The sequence below is a fragment of the Stegodyphus dumicola genome, chromosome X1, assembly GCF_044657685.1.
Source record: "Stegodyphus dumicola isolate Sdum_Otavi_A_Nest chromosome X1, ASM4465768v1".
Classification (NCBI taxonomy): domain Eukaryota; kingdom Metazoa; phylum Arthropoda; class Arachnida; order Araneae; family Eresidae; genus Stegodyphus; species Stegodyphus dumicola.
The window spans coordinates 15,819,116-15,845,626 of record NC_140780.1 but is presented as its reverse complement, the minus strand read 5'-3'; the positions used below and the strand labels follow the sequence as shown (position 1 = coordinate 15,845,626).

The 26,511-nt window shown below is 35.5% G+C and overlaps 1 protein-coding gene across 10 annotated transcripts in view; it reads left to right on the top strand.

The window, feature by feature from the left end:
* p120ctn (adherens junction protein p120) overlaps positions 1-26,511 on the top strand; it is a 443,159-nt gene that overhangs the window by 98,658 nt on the left and 317,990 nt on the right. The window lies entirely within an intron of this gene.

Sequence of the window (26,511 nt, the reverse complement as noted above, 5' to 3'; positions counted from 1 at the left end):
TCCGAATTAAATTGAGGTAAATTTTAAATAAAAGATTCCTGTTTCCTAAGAAACCTTATTCAATTTCTTAAAAATGTTTGAGGGGTTTTTTTTTTTTTTTTTTTATTATCAAAAGTTATATCGATCGAAGGCTGAATTGTGTCTAATTTTAAACATTTTAACCTAGTTGCATAGTTTATTATTAACAATGAGACTGAAGCATCATTGGAATTCATTATTTAAGGAAATTGTTTGAATCTTTGGTGCGTAGGCGTGAGAAATGAAAAGGGAACGTATCATGCGTACAGAGTATTACGATTTAGTTCCATTTAAAATATCAGGAGGTTCTTTTACGTTCTACTCTAGGGTATAAATTTTGATTTCCTGAGTGATAACATTTTTTGTGGAAAATTTCAGTCAAAATTTAATGGCAGTCTAGGAGAAAGTTTGTGTGTGCAGTTTTGTTGTTTTCAAGCTTTGTCGCTCCTGAGTTATGCGTACATATTTGTGGAGAAACTCACGTCTAGTGTATGAAAAAGCCATGAAACAGTTAAGTGTGATAAAAATGGCCAAATCCTAGTCCTTGTCATTGAAAATACTAATTTACTAAACATTTGCTGGGGAATTTTTATTATTAAGGAGATGAGTGTATGTATTAGGAGAGGAGAGGTAGACAGAAAGTACATTGTCATATGTCTTAAGCTGTAATATTTTGTTACATCAAGTTAAAGATGCATGTAACACCCATTCGGTAAGCTTGGTCTTAAGGACTTCGCAATAAAAAATAATTGAGCAAAGCAACTTGAGGTGATTTATTTTGCGATATCTCAAAATTTATTTTTCTGCGTCTCAACTAACCTTTCGCACCAGCTGTATGTGTATTTGCGCTACAGAACTTTTAATGTGCTTTGCTGAATTCCATTCTTTCATCTTTTGTACAATCGCTAACTTGACATTTTAAAGTAATAGCTTGCAGATCATAGATTAATTATTAAAGATCCCTGACTCTGTATCAAACGCGGTACATTTCTTTATTGTTACATTTCTTTATTTATAGAAATCCGAAGATGATAATGAAGCAGAGGAAGCGTTCTGAATTGTAATTACCTTTCCTTAAGAAAGTTAAATGTGAAACTGTAACGTACTGCCACTATTTTATGACATTGTTACGAAATGTTAAGGCGCGATAAGGTAGCTTCTCCGCAAAGCAAGTTTAGATTTGCCATAAAATGGCAAAGAAAAGTAGGGCCGCCACATCTGGCGAGAAATCGCCCATTTGGCGACAAAAATTGGCGATATGCTATGGACGGATGGAGAACCTTCTGGAAGGAATTCTTACCGGTTTAGCCCAGAATGTTCTCGAACACAAGCCGAAATCTATATAAACCCTGCTGGTTCGCAGTCAGTGTAGTGTGTGTCTCGTCTAGCGAGTCAGTCGGAGTCGATCGAGGTGACAGCCGGGCAGCGAGTACCGAGTGGGTCGTCGAGTGCACGGAAGGAGTCTGTTAGTGTATCGCGGTTAGTGCATCTTCGAGAGAGCGTGTTGAGCTCCGGGAACGACTGAACCGGAGAGTCGGAAGCTGTGCTCGTGTGTCGTCGAGTGCATCGCGAATTGTAGCGTAGAGAGTCTCGAGAGTACGTGTAGTTCCGAGAACGACCAAGCAGAGTCGGGAGCTGTAGTCTAGTGCTTTGCAGGAAGCTGTCTCCACCGTTATTGCCGGACAGTGTGAAGGCTGTGTCGCTGATTGTTCCAGCGTGCTTATAGTAGATCTTCGACTACTGTAAAAGTGTTGTTGGAGCTGTCCTGATTAATATTGGCTAAATAAAGTGTGTTTCGATACTTCATCAAGTGTCGTCGTTATTCACTCGAAATCTACAAACCCCGTACGAACGTGAAGGAAGAAAATAACGCAACAACTGGTGTCAGAAGAAGAAAAACGCAACAATATGCTAAGGAATTTCAGGTTAGATGTTGAGACGTTAAATTGCATTTGGGGCAATTATATTAACGTACTAAATTTTTTTAAGCCCAAACATCTGATACATCATTTTAAGTGCCGTTAAGTTTTGGAACTCTTAAGAATTAAACGTAGTTATAGCAGAAATTTGAGAAATGCATCTTACCCTTGAGATGCGCCAATTTACTGATACGTTGTTTTGTTTTTCAGAATTATATGAGAGATGTTTTGGAGACTTAACTAAATTTGAAAAAATAGGTGGCAAACGAGGTAACCTACAGATATTAAAACTCGAGATAAAATTAGTAATATCCTGAATGCATAAAATATACATAGTCACTATCTGTTTTTTGTCATTTAGCTTTGTAAACTTTAATTACACTCATTTGTGTAATTAAAGTTTTAAATACCCGGTATGCTAACATACAAGCATTTGGAGATTTAATATAGTGCCTGTGGCTGTACGAAAACTATAAATAGTTGAAAAACTATAAGTCACATCAAAAAACTTAATTTTAATACGTACTGTGTCGTAGTAATGAATAGCACATCGAAGTACCAGCGAAGTACATCGAATTTTTTTTTTTTTTTAATGGAAAATAATATATGTTCTCTGAGTGGCAAAATTGCTATCAAACATCAGATTATTCATTCCCAGTAACTATTTTGTAAATAATACTTAATGCGCTTAGTCGAAATCTCTATAAAAACGAAAACCGAAAGTAACCAAAGACAAAATAAAGGCATCACCCATAAAGCAAATGATCTGATAAACTTTGAATGTGGGATGGTTAGGAGCGATCTCATTAACAGTGCGAGTATTAATAAAACGGCTGCTGAAGTTCGAGAACGGCAGTTATTAATGTGTATGCGGAGTGGATCAGCAAGCAAAAACTGGTTCTGAGCCCAAAATTATTAAAAGCTGTTTGTAACGGAGTGTTCAACAGACACGCAACAGTGCATTCCATTACAGATGACCTGAATCAAGGGCCAATGTTGATAATCTCTTAATGAATAGAACGTCACCTGTTATATCTAAGGCAGCAAAAATCTCCTCCGTATTCATTATTTACTTCAAAAGGTCTTCACTATACCGAGCGGGGAAGGGAGAAGGAAGTAAAAGTTTGGAAGGAGTCTAGGAATCTGACGAATTTCACCTTTGGCATTGCAATGAATTGAGAGAATCGTAGAAGGAGCATTATGAGGGAATATTGAAAATGGGTGAATAATAAGTTGGAGCTGAAGTGGAATGATTTATTTAATTGAGGTAAAGAAATCGACAACTATTTGCCCTCCTTTGTTCGATTTCTGACTGAGAGTACTGCTCAGAATTGATATGGAAAGTGGTAGGGAGAAGATAGCACGAAGTCATGGATACTTCACGATTTAAACACGATGCTATCTTATCAGGCATGTTTTCTTGGAAACGATCAGGCTGTTTGGTTCATGTAGTACCGAAGCATTGTCATTTCCGATTATTTTTACATAGTGATGACGTTATATTCTCTAATGTAAATGGACAGCAGGACGGGCTTGTCATGAACTGTACTTGTACGCGAAAGATTTGAGGAGAGTTACGAGTACTGTTATCTTAATTCCTTTAGGCATGATCTTCTCAATCCCATCAAGCACATATGAGACACAGGTAAACGGATCTGTTACAATAAAAAGGAATGATGCAGGTTATCGTATTTGGGTACATCTTGTAACGGTTGTTAGACTTTCAGTGTGTTTGCTAAAGTAAGTGCAGGAACCAGACGGCAAAACCGTTAAAAGAACCCTTTATTAGATTCTTCAAAATTCACATTGCGTCGACTTGACGCTCGGCCGTTAACTCAATTAACAAGAACTATACTTAAAATTCAAAGATATTAACAAAACAATAGAATTTTCCGCAGGACTCGGATAATCCTGTTATCTAAAACCGCGTCGAAGTCTAGTGGCAGCAGAATAATAGCAGTTACGCTACTTTAACCAGCAAATAAATACAGAATCAGAAGCTCACGCTACAAAAGTACAGTGCTTACTCACTCTTTCTAATTTTCTTTTCTAGAGCTCAGTGTTTAAAACTTGTCTCCTAATGGTAGAATTTGCATTCTCTCACGCGCGCTACCAAATTTAAATATTCTGGCATTGACAATTAGGGGAATGAAGGCTTGCAGGAAAGAAAGCATAAACTTAAAGTTAACTTGTTAGTCAAAATAAATATAAATCCGTATAATCTAATCTCCTAAGTATACTAATAGATAATTGTTTGTTTACGGGATCTGTTACTAGACACTACAAGAACCGGCCCCAGCTGAGAAATCACCATGTTAGGCAAGGGATTGGGTCGCCAGTCATAGTTTTCTGAGAGGGTTAGAGTATACGCTAATCATGCTATCACTCCAGGCTCCCAGTCCTAAGTGCCAGACTTTAAAAAGTTCACTACAGACATGGCTACTTGCTGGGCTCGCCAATCCCGGTTCTCACGTGGCAGGGAAGATGCATGCAAGGAGATCTGACTGGCCGTTACAGATGCTACCTGCCGGTACTACGTGGAACGCCGGAAGCCCTTCACCGGGTTATGACACGGGGCTTACAATACCTCCCCCTATGGGCCACCCGAATGAACGGGGAGAGTTTTCCTCGCGAACACCCACAGGTCACGGGGAACCGCCGCGCTCAATGATTTTATACTCCCGTGGCCAAGACTGCCTAGGTACAGATCCTAGCCAGTAGCCTCACAGAGTTCTGTGCGTCGATCCCCGAGGGGACATTAGCAGGTGGGGAACATGCACGCCTGGAAATCTGACTGGCCGTTAAAGATGCTACCTGCGAGTACTACGCGGAATGCCCGAAGCCACCGGTTCTGACACTGGGCTTACAACACCTCCTTCTGTGGGCCACCCGAATGAACGGGGACGGTTTTACCCGCAAATACCCACAGGTCACGGGGAATCTCCGCGCTCAATAATTTTATACTCCCGTGGCCGAGACTGCCTAGGCACAGTCTTAAGAGACTGAATTCAGTTGGTGTATGCTATACACATTCGGATATATAAAATATTTAGAAATTTTAATTTCAGATGTGGTTTTATCTGGGAATTGGAGTCTAATGTATGGGTACTAAGCTAAAATCCTGAATGTCGTAAGAGTTGTGACTAATCATCATCATAGTGTGCGCATAGACATTTGTCCCTTGAGGTAGCTTAATTCATGTTTTGCACTTAGTAGTACTGAACATTTCTTCTGGTCAACCATAAGCTTTCTCTTCTGTTTTGAATTTCATTATGTGGTATCAAAGTGAATTAACAATTGCTGTGATGGAGGACCATGTGACTGCGAAAGTAACATTAACCAAAAATTCTTCATGGGGCTTTCTACTGTTCGGTGGGTAAATTGGTGAAGATAAATGCAAATCTTCTGCTGTGGTTTTTGCATATTTTCTTACAACAATCGTCACGATTCGGGAAAAGTAAGGTAAGTTTTTTTTTTTTTTTTTTTTTTTTTTTTTTTTTTTTTCAGATTGAATTTTAAAATTTCACGTTTATTCTCCTTGGTATACACGAGTAATGTGTATAATGTGCAGGAAATTGATATATTTACGTTCAGGGCAGCTAAGATGATCAACACCGAGAGTAAAGACTGTTGGTTATGCATTAGCACTGAAGGCGTAATGAGTACGTTTCCTCAAGCACAGAATTAAAGAATCATAAGTCAAAAGATTAACTACGAAATCTTTATTTAATAAAATAGATAATTCTGCTTAACTTAAGAATAACAAAAAGTAATAACGTTCACAGACATTAAAATTGAAGTATTCAAAAGAATAACTTACATAGAATCATCATCAGTACTAAATATCATCAGGCTTATTTATAATAGCCAATAAGAAAAATAAACAGGAACATACTTTGCCATCGTACCTGAAAGAGAAGAAAGTACTACTGGATTAGACCTTTGACCAGGTACAAGTAGCTAGGGTGAAAATCAAATATACTGCATTGCACACGAGCTTTACTTTCTCTCGCCAATATATACCTTGGCGCACGTTCGTTTCGTATGCCTTTCGAGTTTCATTATGCAAAATACCTAAATTTATGCTAACAAAGACAATTTCGTTGTATGTTGTCATTCCTGAAAGCTTGCTCATGAAACATGATTTATGTCCTGAAGCGCTTGCGGGTTCTAAAAGGAAATAGATGAATAGTATTCAGCCATATTGATTATTTGCTTTGAGGATCGTAATATTTTGACTTTTATATGGTGCTGAGGGGGATGAAAAGAAAGAAAGGAAAAACACTTTTGTATTCCTATCCCTTTTTAGTCTTCCTTAATTGTAATTTTGCTTATATGTTAGATCAAATGTGGTGGAAGAATGCAAACTTGCTGTCGTTGCCGGTGTACATATATCTCTTCCCTGAAGACCTCTGTCTCTCATTAGTAATCATCTTCTCGAATTAGCGAGCGAATAAACGTTTTGAAGGTTTGTCGAACTCCCATTTGACGCCTGCTGCCACTTATAAACGCTTAAAAACTCATCACGGAGCTGTTGTCGAAGACCAGATAAAATCGGGTGACTTGTACAAATGAAGGTATCGTTAATCGATAAATTAAGCCATTCAAAAACTCTCGAGCGTAAACTACTCCGTTAACTACCAATGGTGCACTTCAAGCACTTAACACTTTATTGAACGTGCCTTAATAATCGATTCTGAGGCAGTCCTTTGTCCCTCTGCTTTTGTTCCCGTGACTGAGTGTGCTCTTTTCCCTTTTTCTGGCGATCGAAGCTCATCGAATTGGGAAGGTAGAAGTCGGGGGATAGAAACGAGTTAGTTACTAGTTAACTAAATCTAATTTTGTGCTTCTGGGGCTGAAACTACGGACTTCAGACCGAAAGAAGCTTTCATGTATCTTTCATGTTTCGAGTCCACTGTTTTCGGATTCCGACTTCGATTTCTGTGACACTGAATAAGTTCTTAAATTACAGCCAAGTGATTTTAATTCTAAGTAGGATTTTAAATAGCTTTGTAAAGTTATGGGTTGTTACAGTTAATGTTATGTACATCGTAACGAAGGAATTTTTTTTTACCCAGCTGTATTGAATTAGTTTGGGAGTTTCTTATTCGGCAGAAAGAGTAACATTTTATTAATCATTAATAAAGTTGCTTGTTTGTAATTCTTTATTAGTATGTAAGATAGTTTGTAAAATATTCTATTACTGCTGATGGCGGGTGATTCTGCCTCCGGTAAAATAATCATTTTATTTGCAAGATGCTGCTTTCATCTAATCGTTTATTTAAATATCAGTTTTGTTCTTCAAAAAAGTCGTTTTAGTTTAATATCAGGCGAAGTGTTTTGGCAAAAAATCTGTTAAATACAGGATTATTTATAAGTGTAGATTTTGTTTGCTTTAATGTTACTGTATGGTTAAAATAGCTGTACGCTTTGCAAAAACTGAACTCCTTATCCTGTGAATTATGGTAGAAATTCGTTTTTAAGTACAATATTTATTAGCTTAAAATTTGACAAATTATTGTCTTACATTCCTTTTTAACGTTTTCCTTTAAAAGTGCGGAATTAAATCTTTAATAACTGGTTTTTTTTTCAAAATTATTTCTTCTCTTGCTGTCTGAATTTGTGAAAGCAATTTAAATTGCTTCGCAAATGCTTTATCTGTTGTGAAGCTTTGCATCAAATATGACTTGGGTATAGTCAAATTAAAACATGTTTATGGATAAGTACAACTGTGGAACCCTCCAAAAAAGGGGAGACGGAAAATGTATGATAATTGCTTCTGGCCTGTTTCAGAGCAGAAATGAATTGTGAAGGCTGTTTTATGTCAATCAAGCCGTAGTCTTCACTTTAAAAAAATGAAAAAGCATTCTTTAAAATTAAGTTATAATTTTTTTTTCAGAAACAGGAACATAATATTGGATTAAATATTTTTCTTTTCATATGAGTTTGAATTTCTTTGCTTTATTAACATTAAAATCTTTAAATTTTGACATCCGTTAGATTTCTGCTGGAATAGCGAAATGTATGAAATCATTATCTCGGGAATTAGCATAAAGCTTTATATAAACTTGTAACTTACTCATTTCTATAAGAATGCATGTGTAATTTATTTGGCGAGTTTTAGGTTAAGGAAGGATCTAATTTACATCGTCTTTTCCATCGTGTTCCTCAGCATTTCTTTGTCTTTTAGCAACGCATTGCGACTGCGACGATTTTTAAGCACTGCTCGCAAATAAGAGACATAGTTCAGATCCTCATTCTGTATTCGATCGTGTTTCTTTAGATAAACTTCATCTTTGTTTGAATTTGCATATTCAGGTATTGCATATGTTATAAATTTATGATTCAGTTTCTCAATTAATGGTAACCTTGCGTAGGAAACCTGCAACCAAACTATCTACAAAAGTATTGACAACATATGTAAAATTTTTACTTCTCAAAATGTAGGAGAGTGTAAGCTACACTTTTATCAGCTCTGCATAAATTCACTACTTTTACTCCCTTTACAATCACGAAACTGAAATGCACGGAAGAATTCAAGAGTAGCTGACAAAAATATAAAGATAGGTAAAAGGAGCCGAAATAAGCATATTTTATAATGGAATATGTGTATAAAAATGATACATTGAGGTGGTACAGGGCGTTGTTGAGCGGTAGGGGAAAAGCATTCTGCTGGCGTAAATCGCAATTCTCGATGCGGATTTCGAGCATCACTACACGAATGCGGAGCTCGCCGATATGCGTTTTATCCATGAGAAGAAGCTGCTTAGAAGACCTATACACACACACTCACACATACATTTTACGAATAGTTATATGTTGTGCCTTGCAGTGACTTTCATATTTCGTCTTGGGTCCGATGTTAGAAGTACTGATTTTTTTATATTAATCGATTTCCTAATTAATACGCATGAGCAAGGTAGTTTCTTCAAAACAGTCCTTCACGAAGGATCATCCAATAGAAAGATAGCTTTCAAGTGTTTTACCGTAACTAATCAGTCAACCAACCACTCGTAGCAACTGAGCTTCAAATTGTAGGAGAGTGTGAGCTGCACTTTTATCAGGCTCTGCATAAATTCACTACTTTTACTCCTTTTTACAATCACGAAATTGAAATGCACGGGAGAATTCAAAAGTAGCTGACAAAAATATAAAGATAGGTAGAAGGGGCCGAAATATGCAGCTTTTATAATGGAATGTGTGTGCAAAAATGATACATTGAGGAGTACAGGGCGTTGTTGAAGGTAGGGGAAAAGTATTCTGCTGGCGTAAATCGCAATTCTCGATGCGGATTTCGAGCATCACTACACGAATGCGGAGCTCGCCGATATGCGTTTTATCCATGAGAAGAAGCTGCTTAGAAGACCTATACACACACACTCACACATACATTTTACGAATAGTTATATGTTGTGCCTTCCAGTGACTTTCATATTTCGTCTTGGGTCCGCTGTTAGAAGGACTGAGTTTTTTATATTAATCGATCTCCTAATTAATACGCACGAGCAAGACGGTTTCTTCAAAACAGTCCTTCACGAAGGATCGTCCAATAGAAAGATAGCTTTCAAGTGTTTTACCGTAACTAATTAGTCAACCAGCCGCTCGTAGCAACTGGGCGTCTCGAAGTGCAGTTATGAAAATGCTGAACTGTTTTAGCTTTTCATTACGAAATAAAAGTCAATTTTTAAATATCGTGATCCAGTGACCACAATTATTACACATGTCTAAAAGTGATCTGCTTTAAAGTTAATGTTAAGCTCTAAGCCTAACATTGCGTTAAACTTAATTTAAAGTTTAACGCAATGGTAGGCTTAGAGCGATAGAGCCGTTAATTTTGAAACTCATGTATAGCTTGAGATTACAGATTAGAATTTTGAGCGTATTATGAATTTAAAGATTTGAAGATGCTTTAAAGTAAGCCCATAGGATTTATCATTTAAAGAAACGACATTAAAATATCAGCTAAATAATGTAAATCAAAGCTGTTTGAATAAGATCTTGTTGGGCAGCCTCACTTTTTATTGTGTGTGTTTATACTAAAATATTCCGACTCTCTAATCAATAAATTAAATTAAAATCATACAGTAAACTAGCAGTCTTATGAGGTAGTACACTCCTTTCTTGACATTTTACTTGACAGACCCTTTCAGAAACCACTAAATTTAGTCCAGCTGCCGTACATTTGCATTGTTGCATGACTTTGAGACAGTCGCAGAGATTATTAGCGAAAATTGGAAGTTATTATTTAAGCAAAACTAACAACATGCGTCTGGATAATCAATGGTTAAAGATTCGAGTTAGTTAATTATTTCGAAGGTATTGCAGATGATCTTCAGTCAACGAAACCGAATTCATTAGAAATGAAAGCTTGTGATAATTAGCAGGTAGTAAAAAACATGAACATTTAGCATCAATAGCGACAGCGGAAATGAATATTTAGTAAAACCAGCTGGAACAAAGTTTTATGCAGAAAAGAAAGAAACGTTGATGAAACGAAAGTTGATACGGAATATTGTTTAATCTGATATATTTTTAAGCCCAAAACTTATTTTATTTGTCAAAGATTTTTAACCTTTGAATTACGAGGGAGTTAACAAGTTCAATCGTACATGCTTGTCAATTGGCATTTTATGTAAATAGGCCTTGTGAGACGGTTAATTTCTTAATTTAAAGAATATGCAGAAATTTGGGTATAAATAAATGTAATAAATGTGCGTTGGAGGAATATTCATTATTTTCTAAGTTTAAAAAGTTCTTTTAATTTTTAAAGCCTTTTAAATTAAAAGATTGTCTTCCTTTGGCATGTCTCTTATTAAATTTGTAAAGATATCATCATTATGCCTGTCATCAGTATGCAAGGGTTACGTCAAAATAAATTGTTTCGTTAGCTTAGATAGTAAATAACTTACATGACGACGAAGATATCGTAGATTCAATTTCAGTTAATATATAATGGGTCTTGGTATTTTGTGTTTCAAAGACGTTAATAATTAGTAACTTTTTTAAGATAGAGAAAACAAAACGTGATACTGAATTTAATCCTGCTTGTTCTCAGTCACTAATAACCATCCAGGTACAATTTCAGGAGCTTGATAATCCTCGATATTTTCCATCAGAAACTTTTTGTTCCTGAATTTTGTAGGTCGCTTGAGTGTAAAGGCTGTAAATGGCGAGAAAATGTAACCGAGAATAATAAAATTCGTATGTAATTTTCTACAGCTTCATTTCTTGGATGATTAAAAGGCGTCCAGAGTAATTTTTTTGCATAAAACTCTTCAATATTAAATCACTGATACTCATGAATGCATATACTTGTTAGATAAAGTACTACCTTTCTTCATTTAATAGATATATTGTAAGAAGTATTATGCAGTTTCTGTCTTTTTGGAAGCATAAATTGTAGACCCTACGTAGAAGACGAAGTAGCGAATACTCGCTATGTGTTTGAAGAACAAATGCTGGAGAAGAAGGTTTTAAATAACCTTTTTATTGGAACTAAATTTAACAGGATGCACGCACTCGGTACTCACAATTCACCACAACTTGTGGCTAAACTAAACAGAAAATAAAAATGTAAAAATCACAATAAATTAGGATGGCGAACAATTGGCTCCATAGTTATCTAAAACCCTAAATCGGCTGTACAACAGCAAAGCCGGGCCTAGACTATCAGTATAAGCTGGTCGGTATCTGACTAGAGAGCTAATTTCAAACACGCAGCATAAACTCTGAACTAACTTCGCTACTACTACTCACGAACTCTTGAAACGCAGCTTAAATACTGCTTCTGAAACACACTTAGATTCTGCATACTACATCATTAAAATTTACATTCTGGCAGGAAACTGAAATCAGGAGGGAAAAGGAAGTTTAACTAAAAATAATTGGTTAGATTAAAATAAGGTTATAAGGTATTTCTCCCCCTCCCCTTCTTAGCATGCCTTCGTAGTGTAGTGGTCAGCACGCTGGGCGCGTATTTACAGAGGTCCGTGTTTCGATTCCCAAAGAAGGCATTGCTCATTTTTCATTTCTCCTGCTTTCAAAGAATACCTGTGTCTACAGTGGCGCCCGAACTAAAAGGTGGTGAATGATGATTCTTCACCACCAGGATTAGGCGGTTGGGTCCCCTAAAACCCCAGTAGCCCTATAAAAGAGGGGGGTATATAAGGTATTTCTTCCGCCGCCTTAGCATGCCTTCGTAGTGTAGTGGTCAGCCCTCTGGGCGCGTATTTCCGTAGGTCCGTGGTTCGATTCCAGGCGAAGGCATTGCTCATTTTTGTCATCTCCTGTTTCAAAATAACCTAATGCCTCTACAAGGTCTTTACAGTATTTGTGAAAGCAGTACCTAGTTTTTCTTTCTTTCCATTTCAATGCGAGCTAATGTGTCTTGCAGTCCATTTTATTAGGGTACTTCATGTTTTGACTTCAATTCTACGTTAAGACATAGTTAAATATCAAATGCTTTGTAGCGTCATGATAGTGTTGCTTAATATTAATATTTATTGTTGAAATTCTCATCTATTCTCATATGTATTAAGGCAGTTTGCCTTATGTAAAACCTGATGGTCTCATTTTCTGTTTATTTAGGAAAGATATATAATAAACTCATCCTGGTTGGTAACTGTATTAACGTCGTTTTTCATAGTGCCTCCACAGTGTGCAAAACACGGAAGATACCTGCTTCGTGTACTGCATATAAATAATGCTAATAAGGCAAAGGTATGCCGAATACAAATGCATAATTATGTTGTTTAGCATACTGATTTGTAATGAATGTTTTTCGATAAGATAATGTTGCGCGAACAAGGACTCCACAGCTATTGTTGATCTTTAAACGCGAAAGGAATAAAATTTGCTGTGTCAGTATCAGTAAAATAAAATAATATTTAATTTTGCTTTAATGATTTTACTTATTAATTTTAATATACTTTTAATTCATATTCTCTCGCGCAGAATGATTTATGCTATTTAGATATCACTTGGCATTGAATTTGTGTTCACCTTTTCCTCCGCCTAGAAATTGATCATATATATATATAATAATAATTTATTTCCTAAACCGTATTGATTAATTGATTATATTATCTCCTAAGTTTAATTAAAGTAGAATTATTTTAAAAGTGTGCATCCATACTGGTAAGTTATATTTTGAAAGATGTTTTGAAGTAATTTGAAAGCAAAATGTTAATAATGTTTTAACGGGGACTGGAGTTATTAACTCCAGTCCCCGTTAAAACATTATTAACATTTTGCTTTCAAATTACTTCAAAACATCTTTCAAAATATAACTTACCAGTATGGATGCACACTTTTAAAATAATTCTACTTTAATTAAACTTAGGAGATAATATAATCAATTAATCAATACGGTTTAGGAAATAAATTATTATTAACTAACTTTGCAGCAATTGCGCAAGTAATAATAACTTGTATTCGCACTAAATGGATTTAAGTTCATACAACATTATATATATATATATATATATATATATATACACACACACAGAGAGAGAGAGAGGGAGATTGACTTCCGATAAGTTACAACAAGAGCAATTACTTCATTAGGCGTTTAATATGTTCCGGATGAGGATAATTTGCGTAATACTCATTGGGTAATAACTGACTGTAGAATCGATGCAGTCACTAATTGACTTAAAACCGCTTTCAAGTGAACTGAATTGAAAAATGTTGAAAATTGATTTTTATGAATAAGTTTGAGATGCTTCGTACAATCGTTTAGGCACATTCTAACGGCAAAAATTTCATTTTTCATAGTTTTTATTATGAAACCCACGTTTAAAAATGTAGCGAGTGAAAAATTTATTTGGAGTACATCTGCAGTCGTTTATAACCCCTCTGACGGCTGAATTTTAAAGATACTGAATTCTTTTAAATTAATTATTCCCATTTCATAATGAAGTGTTTCTCCGCAAGTTTTCCCCTCATTTAGGAGGGAGAAAAAACGGGTAGTGAACAATGAAGGTTAAAAAAAAAATTTTACTGGAAAAAGCTCCTTTTTTTATTATGCTAGTGGAGGGGCGTAGAATGTGTAAGGGGAATGTAATGAAAACTGAGCTGTTTCATATTTTGCGAGATTAATGCTTAAGATCTAATAAAGCTGACGGTTAAACATTGGTTGCATCTTTTATTTCAAATGTTCCACATTGCCTTACGTAGCGATGGTTTTTCTTTTTCTTTCCTTCTGCCTAAGTGCGATGCGTCTGTTTAGTTTTAATCATTACTTTATCTTAATAACGTTTAACACTCTAAGGTGAAGCGCTTTTAATTAACTTCCATTATTTCGCTCTTAATTTTTTTACTGTTCATCTCTGAGTAGAAATTCATCTGTTTATAAACTCAGTGTGTAATGTGTGTGTAAACGCAAGTTTAGGTAGTTAAGCATATTCTGAAGTTGAAGGCTTGTGTAATGGGAAATATTTTTTTTAAATGGAAAATTTTTGGTTTTGTTGCTAACCTGCAAGTAGAAATATATATATGTGATATTTCCAGTAGATTGGCATTGGAAATGATGAAGCGTGGCATAAAAATCCGGACATGGCTGAGTGGCTTACAGCAGAAATGATGACACCAAAAGATTTCATTTTTTAAAAACTCCATATCTTTATTCACTTAAAATGGCAGATAATTATTCTTTTAGATTTTCCAAGATTGCATATGCGATAGTAATTTAGGCTAAATATGATTATTTAAATTTACTGCGTCATACTTTTCAAACAAAAAAAGACAGACGGGAAGAGCGATAGCAAAGGGTGTTACTGCGGCAGGCGGAGAAAAGCAATCTGATGAAAAATGGCGAAAACTCTACATTTATATAGCGATTACGTAACATACCAGAAAGTTCTGGAAAGCACTGGTCTGGGGGATGATCCTGAAATCGCGGAAAGTTAGAGGTTGCCTTTCGCGTAGAGCAAAGCAGTCGTATTTTTTATATTTTACATATTTTGGGTTGAAACATAAGTAATGGCCGTTTATGTTGCGTGTTTAAAATTACGCGGTAAAAATAAAATGTATTGGCGTAATGTTTTGTGTTATTCGAAAGAGAATCTTTTACTCTACAAGATGGCGTATTTGATTTTTTTTTTTTGGGAGGGGGGGGGGTCTGAGCTAATTTTTGTCATTTTTCAAATCACTGAAAGGGAGTGTCAAGTTGACAAAAATAAGCATTTTCGACACCCACCTTCTTTTTGCTTTTAATCGAGGCGCCAATGCTGCAGAAGCTGCCCGAGAGATTCGTGCAGTGTATGGAGAAGGTGCAATGCCTGAACGAACTGCAAGAAATTGGGTTGCCGAATTCAAAAGTGGAAATTTCGACTTCGAAGACGCTGCTCGTTCCGGACGACTCGGTGAGTTTGATAAAGAGCGTTTGAATCAACTTTTGCACGAAAACGCGCCTCACCAATCTTTATTTTCACAAATATCAAATCATCTTGGTAGACATTTATCAATCATAGTTAAATATAATTTTTATATGCGCAGGTAAAAAAGATACGACGTCAATTTAGGCAAGTGGGCATAGCCGCGCGGAGATGGTATGGCAGAAGCTAAGAACAGAAATGACGTAATTGCTTGCGAGCAATATTAAGTAGGTGCATAAAGTATAGCTAAGTTGAGATTGGTTAATTTTAAGTTGTTATGTAACGTGGAAAGATCTCGGATTTGGGCGAACAGATGAACTTAAGAAGGAAAACACCAAATTTAGAATAGTTAGTTTTGAGGTTGCCAATTATTTAGAGGCATAGCCATTGTAGTATTTGATTATATTTTACATGTATCTCTAATTCTAAATTTATATTTGATAAAATTTAAAACAAATTCAAGAAAATTATAAAGATTTCCACTTCAGTTCTAAAAACTGGTGAAATTTAAACTTTTATCATGTTAACTTGATTATTTTATATACTATGTAATATTCAACAAAGCTAATACGCAAATAATTTAAGTCAGCTTCAAAACACACGCAATACTGACTCCCACACATTAATATAATTTTTTCAAAAATTCGGTATTAAGCAGCATGCCTTTTATGGAAATTTAGGATACTCCCGTGATGCTGCATCTCCTGTACTAAGAGGGTCATAAATTCAGGGAGTTGTGGTTTAGGCCGGCAGAGCAGTACCTAGGTTTTTCAGTGCCTGGGGAACGAATGAAGATTTCGCGCTTCCTCCTGTTTGCCTGGAATGGAAAACGTTTCGTTTTAAAATTTAACGTCAGTTTGGCCCCCTGGATATTGCGCAGTGGATAAAGGCTCATTTTGGCCACTATGGCAATGAACTTGCCGACCAACTCGCCAAAGAGGCAACAACTGACCCGCCTGATGCACCAATTATCATCCCATGGCCGCATTCGTATTTAAAGAAGACACTACGCCTCTAAGGGCTACTGGCATGTGGCAGAACGAATGGGACCAAAGCACCACAGGGAGAAGGACCCACTACTTCATCGGCTATGTGGACACTAGCCGAAATGTAGCGAACGCACAGTTGGTAAGGTTCATTTCCGGGCATGGGCCCTACCCGGAATATTTCTTCAAGCGTAGCATAAGTCACACAAGTCAATGTGCATGCGGCGACTCAGGCTCACCAGAGCACTATCTAACGTCATGCCCATTAACAGAAGGACTGCATATCAATCTCCCTGAAACAAATCGCCAGCCGTTCTGTAAATATATGATAAAACAGCGGCACTTTATTAAAAAGCTGGTACAGTTGATGGACATACTGTCCGACTTAGATACAGACTTGTGTCAGCCATAGAACAACCCAGCATGTAAAAACAACTGAAGCATTTTAAAAAGGACATGTATTGCAATGTAGGAAGACTGTCATTCAAGTGAACTGTAAGAAACTATAATGTAGACTAGAAACTCACAGTATAAAGACTGCATGTATTCATACCTGGAAAGTCAGTTGCATTTAACAATGTGCATGTACAGTGTAAATAAATTTCGGCAAATTATACCGTAAGACCATATATAATGAACCGATATATAATGTAGGCATAACGAATGTATGAAAGTGCATATATCTGTAAGCAAAGTAATGTAAGGGAGTGTAATATATGTAAATATTTTTGTGTATCAGTAAGCTATGTATAAGTAAGTTATGCAATTTAAAGTAATGCAATATAAATGCTGTAATGTCTAATAAAAATGCATGGGTAACATATATGTTTGGTATTATGAATAAGGGATATAGGATGTCTAACGCAAAGCAATGTATGTATTGGAATGTCTATTTCATGTTCTGGAAAATTATGTAATAAGTACCCAAATAACATGTAATGTAAGTAACCTGTAAGACTATTATGTTTGTAAATATTTGTATCTAAAAAATTAATCAGAATGTATCTGCATGTATCTATATGCAACTGCAAGTATATGTAACCTAAGGTTAAGCAGTGTAGGTAAAATTAAGTAATATGTGAAGCAGGCGTGCCTGACTATGTATGTATATAAAAATAATGTAACGCAAGCCACATGTAATATTGGCATATGTAACTGTGCATGCAAACTGTATTTATATGCAATCTACAAGTAATGTAGGTATATTTATTGAAATGTACAGCTAAAAACTGTAACTGTACACAAAAGTAATCAAACGCAATGTAAGATTAATGTAATTCAGGTAATGCATATGCATTGTATGCCGAAAATGAGAGACAAAGTCAGTATGTAACTCTGTAAATCACGTTATCCATAGAATATGTTAACCAGCAAACAAGAATGTAATACTAAATATTAACAGCCCTTGTATGGCCATGTAATTGCTCTTTTGAAAGACTCAAGGTTCAACTCTAGATATTGGTGGACGTGGCGCTACACCAATTAACCGACGGTAAAGGGGTTGTGCCCACGTCCCCCGTCGCATGTCCCCTTGTCCCACCCTAGCTCATGAGCTACGCCACTGGAGACCGGTAACCCTTCCGACCAGTGAAGTATTTCGTTGGCGAACCCATGGAGATGGGAATTCTTACCTCCATGGTCGAATTCGCCTTACACGGAATTGAGCCAAAAGCGTGAGACTCCTTTTGGACGAGAGCGAAGGAGTGGGTACAAAGCTTTAAGTTCTTCCAGTGGTATTAAAATATTATGAGCAATTAAGTTTCAGTTTGAATTAAATATTATATGTGAATGTTTATTGTTTTATGTATTTCAGTTTTCCTAATATTCCTGAATACATAGTCTTATATATATATATTAAGGAAAATGCCTTTTATGGATAATAAATAATATATATATTAAGGAAAATGCCTTAATATTTTAGCACTCTTTTCCAATTACTACTTCCTGAGCTCTAAGTCAACTACATTACAAAGCGCCACTTGCAAACGAGTTGCTAAGACTGCTGAAGTGTGATAGTTCGAATTCTGGCGAACTGGCTGGTTGCATGGATGTTTTCTTGTATAAATATTAGCTAATTTACGTCACTTCTGTGTTCTTTGCGCGTTAAATGAATATTACAATTTGTTAGTCTCGGGAGACTCGAAAGTAATCATTAGCAGATATCACCTGTACTAAAAATTGCACGTGTTATTCTTTTCTTTATCCTCTTCACACACGTGGTATTACAAGAGAAGCCCTTTTCTCAGACATTTGTTCTGAATATTTACTGTTTTTTTAAGGTTTTTCAAACTATATATACTGTGTGTGGCTTAATGTGCGTACGGTTATCTTATATTTGTTCTTAAATTTTACATATTTGAAAATGTCTTGTCATATCATTCAGCAATAATTGAGAAAAGCGACGCTTTGTGAAGAAATTATTTAAATTCAAATAATGTTTTCATGCTGGGATTCTTTGTAAAATTTCTTACATATTTCGTGGTTATTGTTAAATATTCCTTTGCGCGCCCAAAGCGGAAGAAGATCGCAGCCTTTAAATAGCTTTATTCGCTGCAGTAACTCGCTTGGCAACGTGCCAAAAAATTTTGCCCTGGATCAATTTGAGGCGAGTATTTTCCCTACTTTCCCTGACCAAATCAGAACCATCTGCACTCGATGACTTAATTTTCGGAGGATTTAGGGAATTATTATGCATTTCAAATAGGAGCCTAATTTTGAGCAGAAGCGACCGAAAGTTCCCCCCTAACTCATAAATAGTTTAATTCCCCCCCCATGCATGCAACATCCCTTTGCGTGTTTTCTTTCTGTATATTAATTCCCACGTCTTGGGTCCCAGCTTTTTTTTAATGAATGGATTTTGCACATATCATAAAAAGCACATGCCTCATCTAATAAATAATGCCACGATTCACTGTGATTAAAAATAGACAACGAAATGCTTTTCTTAAAATAAAAAAATACTTTTGTTTTATCTGTAAGCCCCCAGTTTTAAATCATTATATTCTGCAGTGTTTTAAAGTAAATGCCTGAAAGGTTAAAATTACCATTAATGTACATTAATTACGATAATTAAATGTTTTAATGTGTTGCAATGTTTTAAAGTTTCCTCAGTTAAAAACATAATTTCCAATTTTTGCTGAAAACTGTGTTTCGCTTAGTATTTTATGAGCGTTAATTATAACATAAAGTGTGTCAGCTGAAATTTGTTATAATCAATAATGTAAAAATTTAATCATTTAACAATAATTAAGTCATTGTGTTCAAGTTTACTCTTTGATCCATAATACGACCATCTAATGGCTTAAGTATTTAAACCAGAGGTTTTCACCCTTGTTCGTCCCGTGCATCCCTTTCACCATTGCTAGACGATAATCGCCTTCCTTTGCCTAATGTGTCTTATAAATTAAACAAGAAAAAGTGTAGAAAATGTTGATGAATATCAGAACTTGAATAAAAGTAGTTTTTGTATCGATGCACTAAAATTAAATACTTGGCGGGTAAATAAAAAAATAAACAATTTCTTCCCCCTGAAATTATGAAATTCCCCCCTGATTTATTCGATTGAAAAAATTAATTACGTTACCATGTTTGAAACATTTTTAGAATTTTCCTTTGCAAATATATTCAGTAAATATCGAGATTCGCTTCAATAACAGTTCAAATATTGTATATTAATTTTAAAAATAACTAATTCAGAATTTTAAAAGTATTTATTAACCACGAAAAAGGACTTAAGTGTGAAAATATTTCTTTTTAATTCTATTTTTTTTTTAATCAATAGTTTCTTCTTGGACCCTTCAGCGGCCAAAAAATAGCTTAACAGCCAGACACTGGTAATTTATATTAGGTTCTCTTCTGATGGTAGTGCAGGTTGTGACTAAATAGGATTCTTGGTTTTTGCCTTCTAATGAAGTATGTAAAGCAATTTAATTTTAGCTACTTCATAAAATATCCTAAATATCCTTGGACATTATTATATTTCCGAAGATAGACAAGAATTTGGTAATAGAAAACATAATTTAGATTAAGACTCTATTAAATTTATTTCAATCTTCTAACCATTTTTAATTCTACGCTGTAATTTCTGTTGTTTGTATCAACATTCTCCTAACAATAATACTAAACACTATAATTTTAATAATAATAATATAAACAATATTTCTAAAAGGGGTTCAGTTTTTGGAAATAACATTCACCATCGCTAAAAATTCCATTTATAGTAACAGTATAGTCAAGAACGAAAAACGTTTGCCAAATATTCGCCTTTATTCTTGCATTGCTTCTGGACAACAGATATAATGCAGGAAATTAATATGAATCATTTTAATCTTTTGGACTTAATATTATTAGAGACTGATTCGATGGAACGACTGTTATGCTTTAAAAAACATACATTTAAAAGCTTACAACTGATTCTTACTATTGTATTTTTTGCTTATAATGTCGTATCGAGACGTAAAAAATAGTGTTAGAATAATTCGTATTCCTGGAACTAGCGGTGAATTATTTCAGCAATCGAAATGTTTGACTGTTCCTGCAAACGAAATATGTATAACTTTCTCCTTCCCCTTAGACGTTGGTCATTGTCAGTCATTGTCATTATTAAAGTATTTTCTTTTTTTTTTTTTTTTAAGATTTATTTATCAAATTATTGATGTTATTGTCTTGATATTTGGCCCTGCAGAAGTCTAAAACTGCTGTTTGATCAATCATTCAGATCTTGAGTATAAAAATTTGAAAATTTTGGTTGGATTTCAGTTTTAAAGCAAAGTTAGTTCACTGACAGTGCACATATTAAAAAAAAAAAAAAAAAATGTGAATTGTTCGGCTGTCATTTTAGTGAAAATGTTTCAAAGCATTTCGAACAAGAAATACTGTGATCTGTTATCTTCTGCAACAGATTTTTCGAATAATTTGCTTCCGAAGTTTTAGACCTGTTTTTCTCTTGAAATGTCTCTGAGTAGTTTCAGTTGCAATCAGCGCTAAACAAAAATGCGATTTTAATAATTATTAATATTCAAGTTAATGCTTTATTAAAAATACCTTGAATTTAACAAGCGTTTATTAAAAATATGCCTATCTAATGATTAACACCATGAGGAAAAAAATACATAATGAGTATACTATGCAGCGGTACTTTCGGAAAATCCCGTCGACCACAAGAGACGGCGCCAATCGCGCCACACCGGGGGGGGGGGAATTACTAAATACAAGAAAAAACGTTCTATTCTTATTTTTTCTTTCAAATATATTATATTATCATTTATTTATATTTAATTTTTCATTAAAAATTTCCGTTATTTATTATTGCTTCTCAGTTTTTAAATAAAGCACCATTTCGTGGCCATTAAGACATTTTTTCTTTAGGCCGGTAAGATTCCATAACTTTAGAAATATTCAACAGCATGCTCTTCTGTAGCAGGCAGGTCTCAAATTTTAATCATTTTTTTTCCCGAAAAGGCGTGATATAGGAAAAAAAAAATCTTTACTCAAGAATAATAACTAACACGTGTGATCAAAGTTACACCAAACCCAGCGTGTTTGAAGAATACTTTTCCATTTTTGGAGAAAAATTGCGAAGTTTGGCGTCTTTTCTTTAGTAGGCAAAAATGGTCGACTGGATTTTCTGTAAGTACTCTATACACCTGAAATAATATTTTGTGTACTTGCAACAAGCGGAATATTTCAGATAATTTTAGTGTAGCCAGCTTCCATGATATTCTTCACAACGACGCTAAAAGGAATAGAGGGGAAGCATTTACGTGCGTAGCTGAAAATTAAAGCTAAAGAATGAAAGTATTGGGTTAGTAATGGCCGTTTATGTTGTGTTTAAAATTACGCGGTAAAAATAAAATGTATTGGCATAATGTTTTGTGTTATTTGCAGAATCTTTTACTCTACAAGATGGTGTATTTGATTTTTTTTGGGAGGGGGGGGGTCTGAGCTAATTTTTGTCATTTTTTAGATCATTAAAAGGGAATGTCAAGTTGACAAAAATAAGTATTTTCGACACCCACCTTCTTTTGCTTTTAATCGCAGCGCCAATGCTGCAAAAGCTGCCCGAGAGATTTGTGGAGTGTATGGAGAAGGTGCAATGCCTGAACGAACTGCAAGAAATTGGGCTGCCAAATTCAAAAGTGGAAATTTCGACTTCAAAGACGCTGCTTGTTCCGAACGACCCAGTTAGTTTGATGAAGAGCGTTTGAATCAACTTCTGCACGAAGACGCGCGTAATCCACTCGAGAATGAGCAGAACGAGAATGGGTTGTAGCCAAGTGACTGTAGTTCGAAAGTCCAAAAACTCGGATATTATTGACTAATTGTTTTTTGTTTTGTTAAAATAAACATTTTTAAATTATAAAAACGGCCATTACTTATGTTTCAACCCAATACAAGCGATCGTACAGGTAACAGAAGAACATCGGTAACAATAAGTAAATAATTTGTTTGAAACATTGAACATTTAGATAATGAATATTTACTCAACATCTGAGTAATTTATAAAAGAATAAGAGGGGAAGTACATACAATGAAAAAGAAAGAACGTGAGACCCTCGTTCCTCCCCCAGGGGAATCTCCATCAAAATTGGGGCCGGAACTATATAATATTCACTGTCACCTGTAACACACAAATCGCACTGTCACTTTTAACTGTCACACGCAAACACACCTGTAACTGTCACCTGTAACACACAGTCGCACTGTCACCTGTAACACACAGTCGCACTGCCACCTGTAAGGAACACAACCTGCCAACGGCAGGTGATAAAAACGGCAGCTAAGATAAACCTGCTAACGGCAGGTGTATTTTGTGATCCTTGCCACGAAGGAATTTCGTGGGCTTGGTCTGATGTTACTGCCAGACAAGCGAAGTGAAGAGGGAGCTCAGGCACCTCCCTTAAATTTTGTAAATAGTGTATATATTTACTTAAAAAAAAAAAAAAAAAATCTGTACTCTTATTTTTTGTATTGTGCATTATTCTGTGTAGCTATATTTAGCAGTACTTTTGTGTCTAGTATATATTATCTGTTGTACTCATGTGTCTTATGTTTATAATACATGTTAATTGTGAGGCACTGATTTTGGTGATAAAAGGCATTTCTTTTGCGCACTTACCTTGCACATCTCTTCACTTCCAAGCGTCTCGACCGGCTTAGCTATTGGATTCGTTCGGCTAGAAAGACTGTTTCAGATTTTGTTTCACATCTTTACTGAACTCTTATGTGATTTTTATTGTCGCTCGTTCCCAAGTACTTTTATGGACCGTGTTTAAAAAAATTTCGAACTTTCATGTGTTAGAAAATTGGCTACAATGTTATTGACGGGGTAGCGCTCCGCACGGGAACCTGCATTGCAAGACGACGTCTTGCCTGAGCCGACAAGCAAGCATAAGTAAGAACAACAGAAAGAACAGGACCAACTGAAACGACTATGAGCTCAAAATTTATGAATTTCGTTTTCTTCCACTTTAGATGGTATTCTATCGAAACTGGTTAGGTTATTTGTACTGTGCTTATGTACTAACGTGACGAAAAAGTTTAGCGGAGTCTTTCCAAAATATTCCAAGCGTTTTATTTTAAGGTCTTTTGCCTGCATTTATAATCTATGCAATGTCAGAAATGTTGCCATTGCGCGAAAAATTAGATCTTTAATTTATTTTTTAAATTGTGTCTGCTTAACAGACTGAACAGTTTCGAAGTGATAAACCCATTTCTGAATTTGTTTAATAGTGTATGTGACTGATGTAATTAAAAAAAAAATATTTTATAGTATTTCCGTTGGACATTCCTGAACTTTTCCAACGTTATTGTAATTAATGATATTGCTACCGCGGAACAAAATCGTATAGGCTAATCTGGAAAAAAAGAGTATTACTGCTTAATGAGAATCGGAGTTTTCTCCAGAATCAAAAGTTGCTTCCCACAGTGCACTTGTTATCTGCTTTCATTATGTCGGTATTAAGTATTGTGTGATCCGTACAATATAGCTATGTTAGAATTACACAAAAGGAATAAAGCAAAGAACAATAATTGTGTGCACTTCGTTAGAGAGGAAACTCATTCCTGTATCCCGTGTCGATTCGGAAATGTCTAAAAACTTCCTACGGCTTTCGGTAAAGGGGAACGCATTTGGCAGTTTGCCAGTTGTCTGTCAAATCTGAGTTACGATGGTTCAATCTGTAAACTGTTTTTCTTCAACGTTCGTGGCAGTGTGTAATCCGAGTTAGGCACCTGCCACTCGTTGAAAGTGTTACTATGTTCTTTTGTAGATGTTACGTTCTTTATTTTTCTTCTTATTCTTTCTCATTAAACTTCTTTTGAATAGCTGCTGTGACGAAAGTGCTTTAAGTGCTGTAAATTCGAGAACTTTTGTATACTTCATTGCTGCAAATATTATGTTATTATATTCATTCATGTCTATGTTATGGAGGGATAAAAAAGTCTAATTTTTATAGCCTTCCAAGCACTGTTAATTTTTCACCTTCCTCCATTATGCCTTCCAATAGCGGTAAAATAGCTTACATGCCCAAAACACAATTAAAACTTTAATATGTATATAAATAAATAAAATGTTGTATGATCTTAAATTCACTTAGTGCGAAATCGAGTTATTCTACTACTTGCGCAATTGCTGCAAAGTAAGTTAATAATAATTTAAATAAAAATAAACAAGAAATAAAAAAAAGGAATCTTGGTTAATTTTATTAACTTTTAAAATGAATCAACTCTTGCAATCGAACGCTAGCCGATTAAAAACTTAATAAAGCCTAAAAGTATAGTGCTATTGGTTAGGTTATTTAACTATTGCAAAGCACACGATAGCTACCTACCTAAGGGAAGGGAGGCCTTCGTGGAGTACCTGGGTAGTATTCACGTTACAGATGGGAAAACCGACGAATGCCAACCATGCAACCAGTCCGTTCAGCTGGGTTCGGATCGAAGTACTAGCATTCTGGTAGGACCTATAATGCTGTTCTGTATGGAGCTGCGTGTATTTATTTTTAAGCAGATGCATAGGTCAAAATTTACTATGGCAATATTAATCAAAAAGGTCTTAATTTGAAAATCCAAACCTTGACACTCTCTTGAGCTTTCTTCACCTGAATGTGTCGCTTGCTTCGCGTGCTGCAAATGCAGAATTGCTAAGTTCATTCTAAAAATCAACTGGACAGTTTTATTCTCCTGCTGGCTCTGCTTGTAACAGTTTTTCTCAATAGTTGAGGAGGAACCCCTGCCTTCGCCTTAGAAATGGAACCTGAACTTGCATCATGGAAATGGAATCCCCTTTTGGAGTGGACATTTCCAGTAGATATATTATCTGGACAGGATGAATCAGTTCTCCATAACTTGTTTTTAGACGCAGTTGTCTCTTCCATGATTACACTTCTATATCTTGGTCGTCGGCCAAAATGTTTTACTTTACCCTACGCTCTCAGCTCTTTTCTCATTATCTCCAAATTTGATCTCGCGGTCATTTTTTGCCTTTCCTCGATGTGATATTAACTGGCTTAGATAGTGAAACGTTTTCTCGGAGTCTTCCTTATTTTCTGTTCTCAGCCTTTTATTCAGATTAACTTCATCTAGGTGGCCTAAGTCAGACACTTTCTGGGACGGAATGTCGTTCAGAAATATTGCTGGAGTTAGAGCAATGGAGATCGCCCGAATTCTCTGAAACATATGCCAGTGGTTCGTTGCTTCGCAGTTACATAGCACACATATCATTTTTTTATAACACAATGAAGATTCTTCCAATGCACGACGCAGTAGCTTCTTGATCATTTGAATAAGCCGTTCCCCGAAACCACCCCACCAGGCAGCTGTGGGACGCTTAAACTTTTACTGAATTCCTTTTGATCGAAGCATCAACCTCAACAATTTTCCAGTCTACTGAATTAAAGAGATTATCCATTTCGAAGAGGTTAGTTTCATTGTCACTGTAAATAAATTTTGATAGAGATCTTCTGGCTATGAATCTCCGCTATCCAAGTAAGAATCCTTTAGTAGATAAAGATATTACGAATCCAAGGTTGACAGCCCTGTGCACAGCGCATGTAAAATGGATAATCCAGTCCTTTCGTCTGTCCTTCAGAATAACAGAACCTGCCAAATGTACATCTGTTACTTCAAAAACGTGGGCATCTGTCACCCTGTACTCTGGCAGTAGTGCAGGAACCCTACCTGTTTGTGTGAACTCGTTTCTTTTACATTTGA